This window comes from Urocitellus parryii, chromosome 4 (genome assembly GCF_045843805.1).
Source record: "Urocitellus parryii isolate mUroPar1 chromosome 4, mUroPar1.hap1, whole genome shotgun sequence".
NCBI lineage: Eukaryota > Metazoa > Chordata > Mammalia > Rodentia > Sciuridae > Urocitellus > Urocitellus parryii.
The window spans coordinates 76,501,624-76,519,637 of record NC_135534.1 but is presented as its reverse complement, the minus strand read 5'-3'; positions in this window follow the sequence as shown (position 1 = coordinate 76,519,637).

Sequence of the window (18,014 nt, the reverse complement as noted above, 5' to 3'; positions counted from 1 at the left end):
AGCCGTCATGCCCATTGTTTTTCACAGCAGAAGGACTCACTGGATCTCTTCTTTACCCATTGTCTTGAAGTTCTCCAAAGCAATGACCACACAAGTCACAGCCAGGGTTTGGGGTTTATTTTCTCACTATGAAACACAATTACTGTGGACTCAAGTTTGCTAGTATCAGTTTTTCAAAATTGCAAGAGAAAGTCCAGTTCTGTTTTCCTTCCAAGGACTTTCTGGATCTCTGCCATGATACGTGAAAGCTAGCTCTTCAGACCTGACTGCTTCTTGCTTAAAAAAAAAAAAAAAAACCTACAGATATGAACTGAACACATGAGCCTAACAGATGGGATAAGACACTATTCTGCCACCCACGGCTAAGACAACTTGGGTGAGTTCCTTAGAAGCTCTGAGTCCCTATCTCCTCATCTATAAAATGAGGGATGGTATGAAGTGCTTAGCACAACGCCTACCATAGGCAATGTTCAATGCTAGTTGACTTATGTCCCTCTCATTACCTAAAGTCCCAGTCCTTGAGGCAGGGTGTGTTCACATGATTTTTTTTTTTTTTGCCCTGTCCTGCCTCTCTATACCCAGAAAATTTCTGCCACTGACAAATCCTGCCTGTAAGAGCCAAGTGCCCTACTTTTACTGCCCTTCATGTCTGGATTTCTGGCCACAACCTCTCAAATTTTGTAACATCCTCACTCACTCTCCTCATCTGTAGGTCATACCATGACAGGAATTAGGACTTGCTGAGTCTTTGCTCTCTGTTGTGTGTATGGTAACCTCTGGGGTTTCAGAGTATACAACCCCAGCCACAAAGAGAAGCATTTGCCAAGTCCTGATTTCTTAAAAAACTGTTATTATTGTTATCATTATGGTAATAAATAGGTTCCTTCAGCAATTAGTTCTTCAGAGCTCTTTTCATAGAAACAAGGGTACTTGTCTATCAAAATATGTAAAACGTAAAATTAATGTAAAATGTAATGTAATGTAGGAACATTGCTGTAACACTACTAATTCCAGTCCATATTCAAGTTTCATCCACAGCCTTGATCATGTCCATTAGGACCATTTCCTCCCATGTGAGGATCTGTCCAGGATTACACATGGCACTGAGTTGTCTCTTCCTTAGTCTTTTTAATCTGGAGCCTGCACAAAGCTGATGATCTGCTCCACTTCTCTTTCTACTATAGTCCCACTTTCTGCTCTTGGTCATGGAAAACGAGCTCAGCTAAGTCAACTGTTCCTGTGAGAAACCTTCCCTGGCATTGCAGAGGGACTATCAGAATGACTAAGCATTGTGTACCAGGACTAAGAAAAGTAAATTATGTATTTGCTATACCTATTTGGGAACAAATCCATATCTCAAAAACTTGTTTCTTTCTACTTGGTGAAGCTATGTGCTGTCACTAAGGGCAGAAATCATACCCAAATTAAACTTTTAAAAATCTTTTTTTTTCTTTTCCCTCTCCATCCCCTCACCTTTCCTTGTCCTTCCTTCTCTTATTTTAGTCATCTAAGTTCAATATTCTCATATATATATATCTCCTAACTGAAGACTAATCCTAGGTGGTTCTCTCAAGCCTAGTTATGCTGTTGCCACTGCCAGGGGCTGTTTAAACCAATACTGAACCTGGACATTTTCACTCCTGGTAGCTGGTAGGAAACATATTAAAATCCATCACATATAGAAAAAAAATCATACATGATATGCATGTGCATATCATGTATGGTTTTTTGAAAGAATTTTTATGGTTATGCTTTTGAAATTTTTTTGGTTATAAATTACTTATTTTACTTTAGGATTGCCTATAATTTCTGCTACATCGTTGTACATTCTCTGGAAATTGTGTGATGGAGAAAATCTAACCTTAAATTATTTTCAAGTGTAATGAGAATTTCAACAAATTCCAAAGAAAAGATTAATAAAGATGACTTAGCAAAGGTGATATATCTGAGATTTTTATTCTTTCAGTTTTTGCAAATTCTTTACAGTATTTTAGAGCCATTGCATTTTGAATTTTTAGTGTTTGTAGAGTCCCCTGAATGGCTTGGGGGCCTTCAGATGCTGTGACTATGGGCCCCTGGGTAGTGTGCCCTGTCAGGTTGAGTCCTGTCTATTCTACTACTACCTATGTGTCCTTGGATAAATCATTTAACATCCCTCAGATTCAGTTTTCTCATCTAAAATTGAGATAACATGTCAAATTAGAATTGTATGAGGTAGCATATGTAGAGATCACATCTATGTGCCAGAGAAATATTAATATTATTAATATATAAGAGCTATTGTTAATAATTATAAAAAATCTTAACAATTGGATTTATGTGAGGTCAGGTATGTGAAAGTGTTTAGAGGATTGCAATATGCAAGTGAAAACTAGTACCCTTTTCCTGGACTTTTATCACCTTTAGGTAGAATTGTGCTGCTTCCTTGGTCAAGTCTCTTCAATGACTCCCTGCTTTCTGTGGAATCAAACTTAAAAAGCCTACCTGGATGTAACCCCGGTTGACCTTCCTACTCCCACATTTGAGCACTGTGAACAGCTGCCTTTCTGGAAACCCCTAGGTGTTTGCTCTTTCTACCCAGGGCACCCTCTCCCAACTCCCATTTCCTGGATCTGCTCATTCCAAAGCCCTGCTTTTAACAAGGTGATGCGTGATTGGATCGAATGGTTTTCCAGGCTATTTAGCTTTGCCCCTTTCTGATCTGTTCTTTTCAGTGATAATTCCAAAACTATGTGTCTGGCACATAGTGAGGTACGGCCTCTACTTATGTGATCTCATACAATTTTTTTCTTTGACAAAACTGAAACTGAGAGATGTTAAAACAGTCCTCTGCTTAAGTCTCTTTGGTATACCTGGCTTCTTACCAAGGTCTACCAGGCCCTTCCTGCCTCCCAGACCCATCTGGCATCATGTTCTACCAACTGCTACTCTCTGCTCATGCTGTCATTCTCTGAAATCCTTAAACATATGGCACTCCCCTCATCTCTGAAGCATCACCTTTGCTATTGATGGTATTTTCTCTGCTTAAAACACTAGCTACCTGCCTCACCACCTCCAACCTCTGGACTCAGACTTTAGGTCTCAGAGTAAACAGTATCTTCTCAAGGAAGCCCACCCTGGCCTCTAGACTAGATTAGGTTCCACTGCTCTGTGTTACTAGAGTTGGCACCTCTTTTAACATTGTTCCACTCAGACATAACTGAGACTGCTTGTGTGAGCTTTGTCTCTCCCACTTGACTGTGAGTGACGTGGAGCTGTCCTTCACTGCTGTATTCCAGGGCCCAGAATGTGGCTGGCCCTACATCCCACTGCACCCACTTACCTACTCATCCAACAAACCATTTGCACTACGACTAGTGCCAAACAATGTCTAGTGATGCCAATTCATTTTGGAGGTTTGGGGGAGGGAACTTATTAAATTATAAAGAGTTTATTTTGTACCCAAACATAAAACTTTCTCTCAATTCACCCATTTTGCCTTATAGATCACTATTTGTTTGAATTTGATTTAAAAAATTTATGAGAGAAGAATCCAAGTCCTGAGTAAGGCCTCTCATAATCCAATGGAGGGACCTTGTTGATGTAGGATAGTGGCTAAAGGAAACAGTTCAGCATTAGGAGGGTTGGGTTCAGTTTCAAACTCAACTACTGAGCCTAGTCACTAGGAGAAAGTGATTTAACTTCTTCAGCCTGCAGTTTTCTCACCTGTAAAGTGTGTATAATAACTACTTTATTGGCCTCATGGGTTTTTGCCAGATTCATGAGATCATGAATATATGTTTTATGAACTGTGAAGAGCAAAACATAATTGTAAGAAAATATGACTATGAAAGTGATGATCAAAATTATTAAGGGAGGTGGAGCAGAAGAGTTATTTAAGTGTAAAGCATTCTATAAATCAGATACCAGATTAAGAAAAATTATAAGGAGCTATAAGAAAAATGAAGATTGGAAGAAATATATTTTTAAAAATATATGTATCCAATACAGATGTGATATTTTCAAATTCTTATTTTTTATTTAACACATATTAATTATAATACTAATGGGATTCATTGTGGTATTCCCATTTATATCTACAGCTTGCATTGATCAAATTCAACCTCTTTTATCCACCACCCACCTCCCCATCCTCTAGTAATAACTATTATATATTCAGGTCTTCACTTTAGCTTCCATCTATGAATGAAAAGATACAGTACTTGTCTTTATATATCTAGCTTATGTCACTTAACATCATGTTCATCTTATTTTTCTGTAAATTCATTCAGGATTTCAGTTTTTCTTTATGGATGAATTATAGCCTATTGTGTAGATACACTGCATTTTCTTTATCCATTCATCCGTTGATGGGCATCTAGATCAATCCCATATCTCAGCTATTGTGAATAAATATGCAATAAACGTGGGTACTCAGCTATTTCTTTGGTATGATGATTTCATTCCCTTTGGATATATACCCGTGTGTTAGCTTTCCAATGTTATGACAAAATTCCTGAAATGAACAATTTAAAAGGAAAAAAATTTATTTGGCTCACAATTGCAGATGTTTCAGTCTGTGGCTAGTTGGCCCATTGTCTTCGGGCCAGTGTCGAGGCAGAACATCAGGGCAGGGAGTGTGTGGTGGAGCAAGGTCTTACAGCACATAGCAGCCAGAAAGCAAAAGAGAGGGGGGAGGGGACCCTATCTCAATATCCTCTTCAAGGACACTCCCTGTGGCCTAACTTCCTTTCAGTAAGTTCCATCTCCTAAAGGTTCCACACCTCCCAGTAGCACCAAGCTTTTAATATATGGGTCTTGGGGGACATTCCAGATCCAAAGTATGGCAACCCAGATGTGGAATAGTGGATCATATTGTAAACCTATTTCTAGTTTTTTTAAGGAAACTCCATATTCTTCTCTATAATGATTATACTAATTTACATGGAAGAAACATTTTAAATAATAAAGAGTGATAGAGACATAATATCCTGCTCTATTTCAATAAGCACTGTGAAAGACCTCTACTTGGTAACACAAAATCAGGATGTGATTTATGATTTAACAGTCTTCCTATAATCTCCTAAAGCAAATATTTAGATTCCAGATTTAACAATGCCATGGAGAACTTAATCCCAAGAAGAATTTGAATCACACTTCGCAGAGATTATAGAGAAGCCTGCCCTTTCTCCTGTTTTGGAGACTCATTAGGTGTACTAGTCTGTTTGCAGAGCTGCTCTTTTGATGTAGATATTTAACTGCAATTTTAGCCCCATTTGCTCATGCCCAGAGAGAAGGTGATGTCTTCCCAACATTCCACTCTGCAAAGGTTCAGAGAGATGTGGTTAATGGGATAGCAATACTTTGAATCACAGAGTCAATGAGCTGTATCTGATCAAGTCCACACCCAGGCAGGGCTGGCACCCAATTCTTTGCTTCATTCCAGTGCTTTTACATAGCACCATCTTTGGGCTAGGATTCAAGGAGAAGCTGGGAGGAGAGACATAGCATAAAGAGGGGAGATTTAAATCACAATGAAGTAGATAATCCAGGCAGTGCTAAAAGGGAGTCAGCTAGTCAAACATGGTCCTTTCCCACTGTAGGTTTAGGAATTCCAAAGAAAAGGTTTCGTCACAATGTCAGAACCCAAAAGCCAGATATCAGAGTTCTCAATCCCCTGCCCTTCTCTATCCACTTTGCCCTTCCTCCTAAGTATTTTTTTTTTTTAACTCTTACCTCTCTTCTCCAAAACCCCTTGCTCTGTTTGGTTTGGTTTGTTTGTTTTGGTGTTGGTGACTGAACCCAGGGCCTCACACATGATAGACAAGCTCTCTACCACTGAGCTACAACCCCAACCCTCTTGCTCTGAATTCTTAAAACTAATGTGAGCCTGCTTTGTTTCACTTAAATTAATCATACTGTGGAATCATGAAGATATTTAAACACCACGGGGCACAGTGCTGTGGGATGATCTGTTTATGAACACACTTCCTCTATACTTCTGTGAACCCTATGAGGACAGAACACTGTCTTCTCTATCTTGGTATCTCTGGTACTTGCTGGCACCTGGAACCTAGGTAGTCTTCAGGAGGCAGCTGTTGAATTGAATTAGAAGTTGTTGAGCCCACCCCATCACCTTCACAGATAAGGAGAGTGAGCCCCAGGTCAGGAGAGGGACAGAGGTCTCCCATCTCAGTCCAGTGCTCATTCTACTCACTGTCTGAAGTTGATGAAGCAGAAACTGTGAGTTCAGACCCTGGGTGCACTACTAATTAGCCACATAGACTTAGGTTAATTAGTTAATTTCTCAGACCCTCAGTTCCCTCATCTTTAAAATGGGATTAACTATTGAAAGGAAAGTGACCACGACACTCAGAGCCACCAAGAGATCTTTATTGTGGTGGTATCTGATTACAGGGAAGGAAGAGAAAAAGAGAGACAGAGAAAGTGAGAGAGAGAGAGAGAGAGAGAGAAAGAGAGAGAGAGAGACCAGAGAGAGTTGGGGCGGGGAGAGAACAAAGCAAGAGAGAGAGAGAGAGAGAGAGAGAGAGAGAGAGAGAGTGAAGAGAGTGAAAGTGAGAGACAGAGAGAGAGAGATGGAGAGAGAGAGAGGGAGGGGGACAAAGAAAGAGAGAGTACAATGGGGGATGGGGAGACCAAAGTGCAAGAGAGAGAGTGAGTGAGAATGAAAGAGAAGAGAGAGAGAAGGGAGAGGGAAGCGTTTTTATAGCCAAAATCTAACGGGGTCTTTGGGTCTGCAAGCTGCCTTACTGATGTACAATGATTGGATCATACAGCAGTTGCTAAGGGTGTCATCTTTGCCCTCAGGTAGACCAGGCATGGGTAGGATGTGGGTTTCCGTTGCATCAAATGAGTGGGGGCTGAGTGTTCAGCCTTGGGTGGGGTTGAGTGTTCAGACTTGAGGCAAACAATCGATAAGGAACAGACAGGTGAGGGTGAGGGTCGAGTGTTCAGCCCACCCTGCAGTTAACATTTGTTCAGATTGCTCCGCAACTAACAACCATATCTAGTTTTCAGGGTGGTTTTATGGATTAGAAATACTAAAGTTAAAGAAATAAGAATTAAATAAATTCCACATATAATCATTATTACTCTCGGCTTCTGTGTTTGTGTCTAGTTGCCAGATAAACTTTCCTGAGTCTTTTAGGGAAAGTAACTTGCACTTATCTCCTGATGTGGTCTCCCCCACCATTAGGCTGTGCAGGTCCAAATGGGAGGCACTTGATTCCTAGAGGCACAATATGACAGAAGTCTGTGGCTTCCAGTTGTCATTGTCATTGGCCAGAATGGATGCTGCATTTAAACTTCCTCACTCACTTTTCGAGATACAACCCTATTAAAGGCAATAACCTTAGCTTTCCATCCCTGTCCTAGTGTCTCAAAATTAAGAGGCAGAAAGAAATGTGGATTTTTATATATCTTTCCTTGTCTCAGGGATCTTCATTAATAGGTACTACAATTCTTACAAAATGCTCCCACTGAGAGCATAGCTGTCAACCCATGTTCCCTCTGCTCCCAGGGGTGGCCTCATTCCATTTCTGGTCAAAACTGATGGTGACCAGGATATTCTTTTCATTGGAGAAAAACAACTACACATGAAAGCCCATCCATTGGTCCTATTTCTACTTTCTACAGCTACATAGAACACAAGAGCCCCTCTCCTATGTAATGTTATAAGTTCCTAAAAGATGGAGGTCATTTCCTCTGTTATCTCCTTGTGGGGGTGAGAACAGGAAATTGCCATGTAAGCTTTACAAGGGAAAATGTCTTTTAAGTTTTACCTAAAATGTGTGCCCAATAAATATTTTCCGAATAAAAAAAAATAAATGAGTGGATTCCTACAATGGGATTGATAATTTGAGGGTGACTTTATATTCACTATTTCCATTTCTCACAACCGTCTTGCTGGAAAAAAATGATTAGTCTGACTTTGTAGACCTTATTTTTTGTAGACAATAAGAAGGATTCTCTATTTCTTCACCTTCAGTCCATTTGTGATGTCAACTGTTCTTTTATAATTCAGATAAAAGCAAGCATTTTTCTTTAAAATCCTCTCATAAACCATTTTACTTTTGAAAATTTATTGGTACTCTTACTTGTTGAAGAGTACTAATCATTTAAACTTTGCTTGTTAAAGAAGGTTTCAAATTAGTAATGTATGTTGCACTTAGTTTCCTGATTGTGGTCTAATTGGTGCAGGTGGCCAGGACCCAGCATTCCGGTCAATGTCATTGGCTGGACTTCTCCCCGGTTTTCTTCAAAACCTCAAAGGTTTCCCATGCTATTTGGATGATGCTCAAGCAGCCAGGCCAGAGAGCCACAGCCACAGCTACTCAGAAGGAGCCAAGAAGTCTGGGACTGACTGAGGCCTGGAGAGTGTTGACTTGTTTATATGGGTGGGAGTGTGGGGCTCCCACCCAGGAGTATTCAACATGCCTAATTGGCATTTTCAAGGCGCATCATTGACTGTAAGTCATCTTGCAGCCCCAGATTACCTGGAACCACTCCAATAGAAGGATGGCAAAGGGAAGAAAGTGAGGGGTGGGTGAGTAAAAAGAACACAGAGGAGAGCACAAACTTGAAGGAAGTGTTTTGTCACCCTTCGATAGCATGTATTGACCACCACTAAGTGGGCCACTTTACACATTGCTCACTTCAATTCAAAGGTACTGTTTTTGGAGGTCCTTCTGGACAAATGGGAGATGGAGTGGAAAGGGTGAAAATATACTAAATAATCAAAGTAACCAGGAGTTGTCTAGTTACATCTGATAAATAAGTTAAATTACCACTAGGGGGCACTCCAAGAACAAGCAAAAGTCAGTCCAGTTGGGAAAGAAAAATTGCCTTTTACAGCACTTGAAGAAATCTAAGAGCATTTAGTATAATTCTGCAGGACAAGATGATATTTTATATTGGTGATTTTTTTCAGGTTTTTAAAAAATTTATTTTTTTTAGTTTTAGGTGGACACAATATCTTTATTTTATTTTTATGTGGTGCTGAGGATCAACCCTGTAGTGCCTCACACATGCTAGGCAAGCGCTCTATGAGTGAGCCACAACACTGGCCCTTTTTCAGTTTTTTTTTTTAAATTTTTTTTAACTTAGAGAGGAAGTCTTTCTAAATGGTCAGAAATACTAAATAACACTCACTAATCCTAATCATGTTATCATGAAAACAACAGCATGCCAGCGTACCTTACAAATCTAGACTGCTTTTTCAAGGCAGTAAGAAACTACTGAATGTTGTTAATTGAAATAGAATTTGGGGCTGGGGATGTGGCTCAAGTGGTAGCACGCTTTCCTGGTATGCGTGCGGCCTGGGTTCGATCCTCAACACCACATACAAATAAGGATGTTGTGTCTGCGGAAAACTAACAAACAAATATTAAAAATTCTCTCTCTCCCTTTAAAAAAATAAATTTTGATTAATAACACATATGATGTGGCAAGAGTGTAAAGGAAAAGTGAGAATATTTTGGTTAGTGTATAGACATGGGTAGAATCACGCATGATTTGTGTTAATGCTTGTACTGATGATACAAAGCTCTTAGGTATGTACAACAGCCTTGAAGATGGGTGAACATAGTTTTTCCTGGTGCATCTTCTTTCCAAATAACTCAGTGTATGCTAATCCGAGGATGTCATTAAATCAGAGTAAATATCATCATCCAGGACTGAACATCTTTTCCTATGTGTTGCCTTCCCTAATGTCTCCCTGCCTCAACCTGTGTGTAAGGTTAATTGGTCCCATTTTACCTTGCTTTTGGTAGAATAAGGGCATGAACTCTAGAGGAAGACTGCTGAGCTATGAATCTCAGTTCTAGCTGTGTATTTTAGCAAATTACTTTGCTTCAATTTGCCCATTTCTGAAATGGAGATAAAGTCAGTGTCTACTTCACAGGTCTATATTGAGAAGTAAATGAATTAATATATGTAAAGCCCTTATGAAAGTGTCTGGTACATAGGAAGTCACCTATAAATTCTTTGTTCCATGAACAAGTCAGGTACTAGGCCCTAGGCAATGCAAATTAGTTACAAGAACAAATTCAGGGAGAAGCTACAGCATTCTTCAAAGGGTTTCCATTAGCTATAGAGTGAACTGGCCAGGGGCAAACAAAAAGAATTGCATAATGATACCCTCTAGAGAAGAAACTTTAATTGGTATTCAGGTTACTGGATAAGTCTCTTTGTCTCAACTTTAGATGTGGTAACAATCAGTGATCCAGAAATATAAGGCATTTCAATAAAAGTATAGTTTTGTCTCAAAAATGCCAGCCAGGGGTTTAGAAGAGTTCTGTCGGCACTCACAGAATTTCTGGCTTTACTTTTCTTCTTTTCAATCATAACCAGCTAAAGTACCTAAATATAGCCAAATAATTAGCTTGACTCTTGGGAGAGATAACATTTCAAAAGAAAAGCTTTCACAAATGGCATCTAAAAGAAATGTTATGTAAAGGGGTTGTGGAACTCCAGAGACAAGAAAAACTTGATCCAAGACATTGTAAATGATTTAGAAAATTAGGGAAACAGAAGTTCATAATTGGAAGGTAATCCAAAATGAAAAAGAAACCAAAAGCTTTTGCTGACACCCCCCCAAACACCTCTATATTTTCAAGCAAAAATGAGACATTTGAAAAAAATATGGACTGAAAATAAATCTAATAAAAAAATGTTAATATCCAGATTTATAGACTCATGTGTAGTCACTCTATTTTATCCTTTCCCACAAGTAGGTCTTATAAGTAATTATATTTGCAAGTAAAATTCTTTTTTTTCCTATGAATCTTTATAGTATTTCGATTGAATCTTTATTACCATTTTTGAGAATTTGGATGAATGGGATGAAGAACCAAGTGAGGAATAATGGAACTGATCAACATAAATATTAATGAAGGAACTGAGTGGATTTTTTCCTAATATTATGTTATAATTGACCAACAAACGTGTTGCTTCCTATTAGGGCAGAAAAACAAAATTGTGACGTTTCTATGGAATCTTCTAACTCTATTTTGAACTGGTCTGGCAATTATCCTGGAGTAGTAAAACATGTCACGTTTAAAGGACAATGTCCTTGTGTCCCAGATGGCTTGTTCACAGAGAAGAGATTAGTCATCCTTAGGTTATTTGGGTTTACCAAACATGGCATTTTTCCATTATGGAACTGGATGTAGCACAAATAATAAATCCAAGAAAGGAAATGCACTAATCATGCTGGACAGTAGCTCAAAGATTTATGAAAACGTATGGGAAACATTCAACTAGTTCAACTTGCAAAGTGACAATTCCATTTTACTGATGCCAAGATATCTTGTGGAGAGGATAGTTGCTGAGCCTTTGGGAAGCAGGATGAGTGAGAAGGGAGAAGACACATGAACCCTCTGAATGCAGGGTGTCTCACCATCCCTGCAGCCCCGGGATGAGCACAAGTGGCTGGCATCATCCTGGGGCAGTTGCTGAAGAAAAAAATTGAATAGTCAAATATTTAAAGAGAGGAGGAAGGGCAACCTTAAGAGGGGAGCAGAGCTTGGGCCAGGACAGGGGCTTACCCACACAGTTAAGCACAACACAACTTGGCTGGAGGCCAGGTTGTGAGACTCCTGGAGCAGTGAAGCATAAACCTATCAGCATGTTGGATGGGGTTTGGGATTCAAGGGTGAGGAAACAAAACTTTATCCTCTAGCAACCAGAGTCAGTAGGAAACAGGAGAGAACCCAATCAGGTCTTCAGAACATGTCTTGGACAGCTATGGCAAACTGCGAAGTTGAGAGTCCAGTGTGGAGTCTGCTGTCATAGTTTAAAGCAGAGAGAGTAAGACACAATCAAAGCCGTGGCAGAAGAGCTGCAGGGAAAGGAATGGCACAGGTCTCTAAGCAATTTGTTGTCTCATTACACGTGAGATGTGGTAGAGGAAACAGGTACTGGGCCGCTGGCTAAGTCATGACAGAAATCCATTCATTCTTTCGCTGAGCATTTCCTGTCCTAGGCCATGGGGGACAGATGATGGAAGACAGAGAACAGAATTCAGCCCCTGCTGTTACAAGGCTCACGGTCTAGTAAGGGAGGCAGACACAAATAATGACAGCAATGCAATACATGGCCAGAACAGGATAGGAGAGTGTGGGAGGGAAAGGAAGGGGGCTGGGGGTTAGCAAGGATGGTGGAATGTGATGGACAATTATCCAAAGTACCTGTATGAAGACATGAATTAGTGTCAACATACTTTATATACAACCAGAGATACGAAAAATTGTGCTGTATATGTGTAATAAAAATTGTAATGCATTCCACTGTCATTTATTTTTAAAAAAAATCAATAAAAAAATAATAGGATAAGATAGATGCAAGACATCACAACAAAATGGAACATGTTTGAATCAAGGAATATACAAGCCCAAGTAATCCCCAATCATGGAGTCATAGGTCATCTAAACCCACTAGGATTATTCAATCAAAAGCCAGGCATTAGTTATTGAGAATCTATGTGCCAAGTACTCTTCTAAGCGTGGGGAGACAACAAACAACCTGCCCTCCTGAAATTACCTTCTAGTGGCAGAGAAGGACAAACAAGATAAATTATTGTAGTATAGAGAATATGAGGTAGTACTAAGTGCTAAGCAGAGACGGTAAAGCAGCAAAGGGACACAAGAACTGTTTAAGGCAAGGGCTAGAAGGGTTGAACCTTCGAAGAGTATGGCTAGGGAAGGCCTTCCTGTGAAGACAGCTCGTTGATGGCAAGAGTGAGCTGCTATTCCCACTACTGCTGCTCCAATTCCAGCCACTTGCTCTGTTTATTTCATTTCCTGAGACTCTCCTCATTCTCTCCAATGCAAACACTTCAGTCTTGCTTCATTGGATTGGAACTTGATGCTTTTCAAAACTGACCTTACTCTTTATGGAAGAGAACATCTTAAGTCCTTTTAATAGTCTAAAGACAAGGGACAGTGATAAATCAAGACAGAGAGCACTGGTATTTTTACACACACACACACACACACACACACACACACACGTGCACTCACACACATACATGCACGCACAAATACCACACGGAAGAGTCATCCTGCACTTTCTGCCTCTCAGATAACATCAGGCTAGGCAGTGGGGATAGCAGTGGGCCTCTTTGAGCCCATAGTTTCATGGCCCCTTAAAGACTGTACTCTCCCAGGGAGGGTTTGGCCTGGGTTCTTGCATTTCCTGCAGGCAGAGCTGTCCCATGCCTGCACGGGAGGATTTGGTTAATCAACTCTTCATTCACAGCTACTGACTGAGCACAAGCAGGGTTCTGTGCTTACGCAGTGAGGAGCAGGAAGATGCACAGAGGGAGGCTTGGCTTGCTGTGGAAAGAGCTGAGTCGTGGAGGACTACACTTCCCCTTGGTTGCCTGCCCTCCACACCACCTTGCCCACCATAGCCAGAGGGACATTTCTCAACATTTGAAATGCAACCTGATTTTTCCACCCTTTTCCTTCCCTTCCCCTATTTGGCTTCAAACTTCTTTTCTCTTGGCTCCTGTGAGGCCCCAGCATTTCCCTGATTTTCCTTTGACTTCACTGGCTGCTGCTTATCAGCTTTCTGCTTGTCTCCTTCTCCTCTTCCTCTACTGAACCCAACCTCTAATGTTGACCAAGCAGGGCTCCGTCTAGTCCTCCGCCTTCTCTTCAATTCCCCTTCTTTCCCTGGGTGTTACTGTCTCCTTCAGTGGCTTTAAATACCATCTGCATGCTGATTAGAGATCTTTCTACTAAACTTTGCAATGGAATATCCAATTGTTTGACATTGCCATTTGGCAGTTTAATTAGACATCTTACACCTAATATGACCGATTCAAAGATTCTTAATTTTTGTCACATCCCAAATGGAATACTGTTTCCCATCTCAATAAATGGCACCTGAAATCTACCTGAATGCTTAGGCCCCAAACTTGGGCAACCCCTGCTTTTTTTTTTTTTTTTTTTTTTTTTGGCAGTGCTGTAGTTTGAACCCAGGGCTTTACACAGGCTAGCCAAGTGCTCTACCACAGAGCTGAACTCCTAGCCCCATGTTGATTCCTCTTTTAACCACAACTTACTCATGTTGGCACTACTTTCAAATATATATTCAATTCCAAATATGACTACAAGTCAAAGTCACCTCCATTTCTTATCTGAATAATTGTTTTCTTGTTTCCACCCTCTAAAATCCATTCTCCATCAAGCATCCCAAGAGGTATTGTGAAGGCAAACCAGTTTCAGGGCTGCATTATGACTTTGGTGACTTTAAGCACTTTGCCTTCAGAGGCCCCTTTCACCATTAAAAAGTATTTAAAATATTTAATATTTTACAATGGCATTGATATAAAGATGAATATGTTAACATTATGTTTTTATAGAAATTCAAGTTCTGGTTCCCTTCTGATTATAAAAGAAAATCAAATATTTTTGTGGATCCATTACTGTGGGCCCAAGACCCTGTACTGTGTCTTGTGGATTAAGTGAGTCTGATTGGACCCCACCAGGTCTACTATTGAAAGCCACTTGACTATATTTCTTGGCAAAAAGAATAAATTCCAAAACCCTTGCTGGAACTCTTATTCCTTACATGAGCTGACCAGAATCTCTCTCTCTCTCTGAACTCTTCTCCTGATACTATCTTCCTTGTTGACTCTGCTGTGGCTAAACAAACCACTATCTGTCTCAAATTTGAATAGACCAAATTTGATTCTGAAAGGGACCCTTGCACTTCAGTTTACCATGCCTGAAATATTTCCTTTTGTCCCCACATTTTTTTTAGTTGTAGATGGATATATCTTTATTTTACTTATTTATTTTTATGGGGTGCTGATGATCGAACCCAGTGCCTCATGCATGCAAGGCAAGTACTCTACCACTGAGCTACAACCCAAGACCCCTGTCCCCATTTTTAATGGACAGTTCATAGTTAAGTACAGGAAGCCTGAGAAGTTTGTTTGGATTGTGCAGGTATGGAAAAGGTTGACTTGGCTTGAGGAATCTTGCTGGTTCCCTATTCAAGGGGACTATTTTCTAGTTAAGGGTGCTCCACAGTAAAAGAAAGAAGTTACATCACCAGAGGTAAGAGATAAGGAAGTGAAATAGCTGGTGTCATGTGAGAAACAGCAACCCTGAGTTGAGAACACAATCACAGTGAATCAGGTAAAGATGTTTTCCCTCTTCTGGACTCTAACCCAGTTCACTGGAGGAGCTGGAGACCTGAAGAGCCAGGATCTTTAAATTAGATAGGAAGGTTTAACTTTTAAATTAAACCACATGGAGATTTATTTGCCAAAAGAAACCAGGCAATTATGGACTCAGTCTGCCCAACTCCAAGGCCATGATCTTCCTATACCAGTCTGCTATACCAAATCTCAACCTTGTTGACTTTTGTACTGGAAGCTGATTTATTTCCTCCTCTGGGGAAATATCAGTCAAAGTGAGAGATGTTTTGCATCTCCTAGAAATGGCTCCATATTGACTACCTCTGTATTCTAGCCCCCATCAAGAGAAATTTTAAATGCCCTTCTCCCTTTGGAGGACCTCATATGCTGATCCACACACAGCAGGTAGGCAGCAGGAACCACAAGACAAGCCAAGAGCTGAGAGATCCAGGGAGCTGGGGTCCATTGTTGTTCTGGTTAGCAAACTGTCAGTCTACATTCTATACACTGCCTCAAAAGGATTTAAAAATCAAGGTGACAAAACATGCTTGCTTGTCCAGGACCAACCTGGTTTGTGCCTGCAGCCCCAATCTCATTATTATTTGTGCTCCCGTTCAGGCAGTCTCAAAAGAGTCCCATCCTGATGATAAATTAAATGTCTACCTTACCAAACACCCATAGAGATCAGTTGATAGAGGTAACTTCAAGCTGTCCTTGAGTTGGTTCATGACAAGAATGAAGAAAAAGTTCAGATGAGAACAGTTGCAGAACCCAGACAAAGCAAGAAGGAAATACAGGCCAGTGGAGGGACTCTTACTAGTCCACAGTGAGCAAGTACTGAGAGAGCAGCTGTCAGAATTCCTTTGGACACCAAGGCAGTTGTCATTTACTCTTTGATTTTCAGAAGATAGACTTGAAAGCTGTTATTTCAGGACAGGCTTAGTCATCCTCAAGTTCTAAGTTAAAGACCTTCTGTAAGGGTTGTTGGAGAAAGATGGCTACCTTAAATAAGTGACCAGGTGTCTTAGGCACTTCCCCTCCCAAGGAGCAGGTAGCTAAACTCCACAAGAAGGAATTGGGAGATGGTGACAGCATTCTAATCTCTTTGTGAGCCAGAAAATGTAACAAAAGAATTTGTGTGTGACTCTACACTCATTGGCACATATTTACCTGTTCAGTGCTGTTTTCCCAGTGTTTAATATAAATTTCTAAGGTTGAAATTCCATATAAAAAAGGAGTTCCACATTCTGCCACAACCTTCTGATTCTCAGTTACAAATGATTTTCAAGTTCATCCTTTTCCATTTTATGTGTGAACATTTCTAAATCTTGGTTCAGGGTCTAGTTCAGCTCCATATCTGATGTCACTCAGGATGTCACACTTTCTGCATCTTCACTTCCATCCAAACGCTGTGGCAGTAACTCCTAAAACTTAGAAGTCTAGACTGCTTGTAGGCATTGCATGAGAGAACAAGGTTTCTGTCACTAAAGATGCTTATTAAAATACAGATTTAGAAACACAAATAGGACTCTTTACTACAGAACTTTCCAGAGTTGTTTTTTTTTTGAGAGAGGAGAGAGAGAGAGAGAGAGAGAGAGAGAGAGAGAGAGAGAGAGAGAGAAATTTTTTTTAATATATATTTTTTAGTTTTCGGTGGACACAACATCTTTGTTTGTATGTGGTGCTGAGGATCGAACCCGGGCCGCACAGGCGAGCGCACTACTGCTTGAGCCGCATCCCCAGCCCTTTCCAGAGCTTTTAATGTGGAAACAGTGGTTCATGTGAACCCAATAATGAGTTAGTATTGAGAGGCATCTTCCTTTTACTTGATGACAATACCCTTTTTATTTCTGGTAGAAAGTCTGGAGGGACAAATATTTAAGAGTCATACTTTGGGAATCATTGTTCTACTGGCCTTGCTAGGAATATGTGGTTGCAGTGTATACAACTAACACATAAAGTATCAGTTATATTAATATCATGAGTACTTTTTTTTTCTTTAAATTACAATAATATTTTAATACCATGCTTTCTTTTATTGTCACTGAAAAGACAGACATGTCAAATTTTATAATTTTCTGTTCCAGTTCTATAAGTTATGCTGTATATAGCATATCCTTTAGTAAATTACATCCACTTGCAAACTGATATTATTTTGACTTTGAATGCCTCCAAATCCAAAATATTATTGTCTACCTTTGTAAGAAATCAAGATATCAAAGAGATGTACAAAAGGAGCATCTTTAAAAAAAATATCTTTTTTTTTCTCACCAAGCAAAAACAAAGCAAACAAAAATCCCAAAATATCAGACACAGAAATGGAGACCTCTCTCCTTCCTCAGGCGTGAGATTCTTGTTAGATTCCAAAGCAAATTGTACTGGAACTCAGAAGATTGCTGGCGGCCCTGCATCTCCTTGCTATGCATAGTATTTGTTATGTGACTTGAAGAAAGTGTGTGGTGTACACGTCTTGAGTGCTGGATTATCCCTTCATAAAGCTCTATCGCCACAAACCACCAGGAGGTTTAAGTCACCAGTGCTGTTTCCATGTCCTCGCTGCCACAATGCAGGTTGATATTAGTAGGGTGCGGGCAAAGTAAACATCTGCCTTGTATTCCAATTGCTTTTTTCTCCATTGATATACTTAGAAAGAAGCTCTTAGGCCAACGACCATAAAATTAAAATAGAATAAATCAAACTCCTTTCTTTATATACTACAATTATTGTATTTGTAAAACATTTATTGGAGTGCATGATTCTGAGCCATTTTGCATTCTCTCAATTTTCATTTTTATTATTGTCCCTGACTACACAAGCCTCCAGTCCAGAACATTCCACCAACAGGGATCCTTTTAAAGCCAGG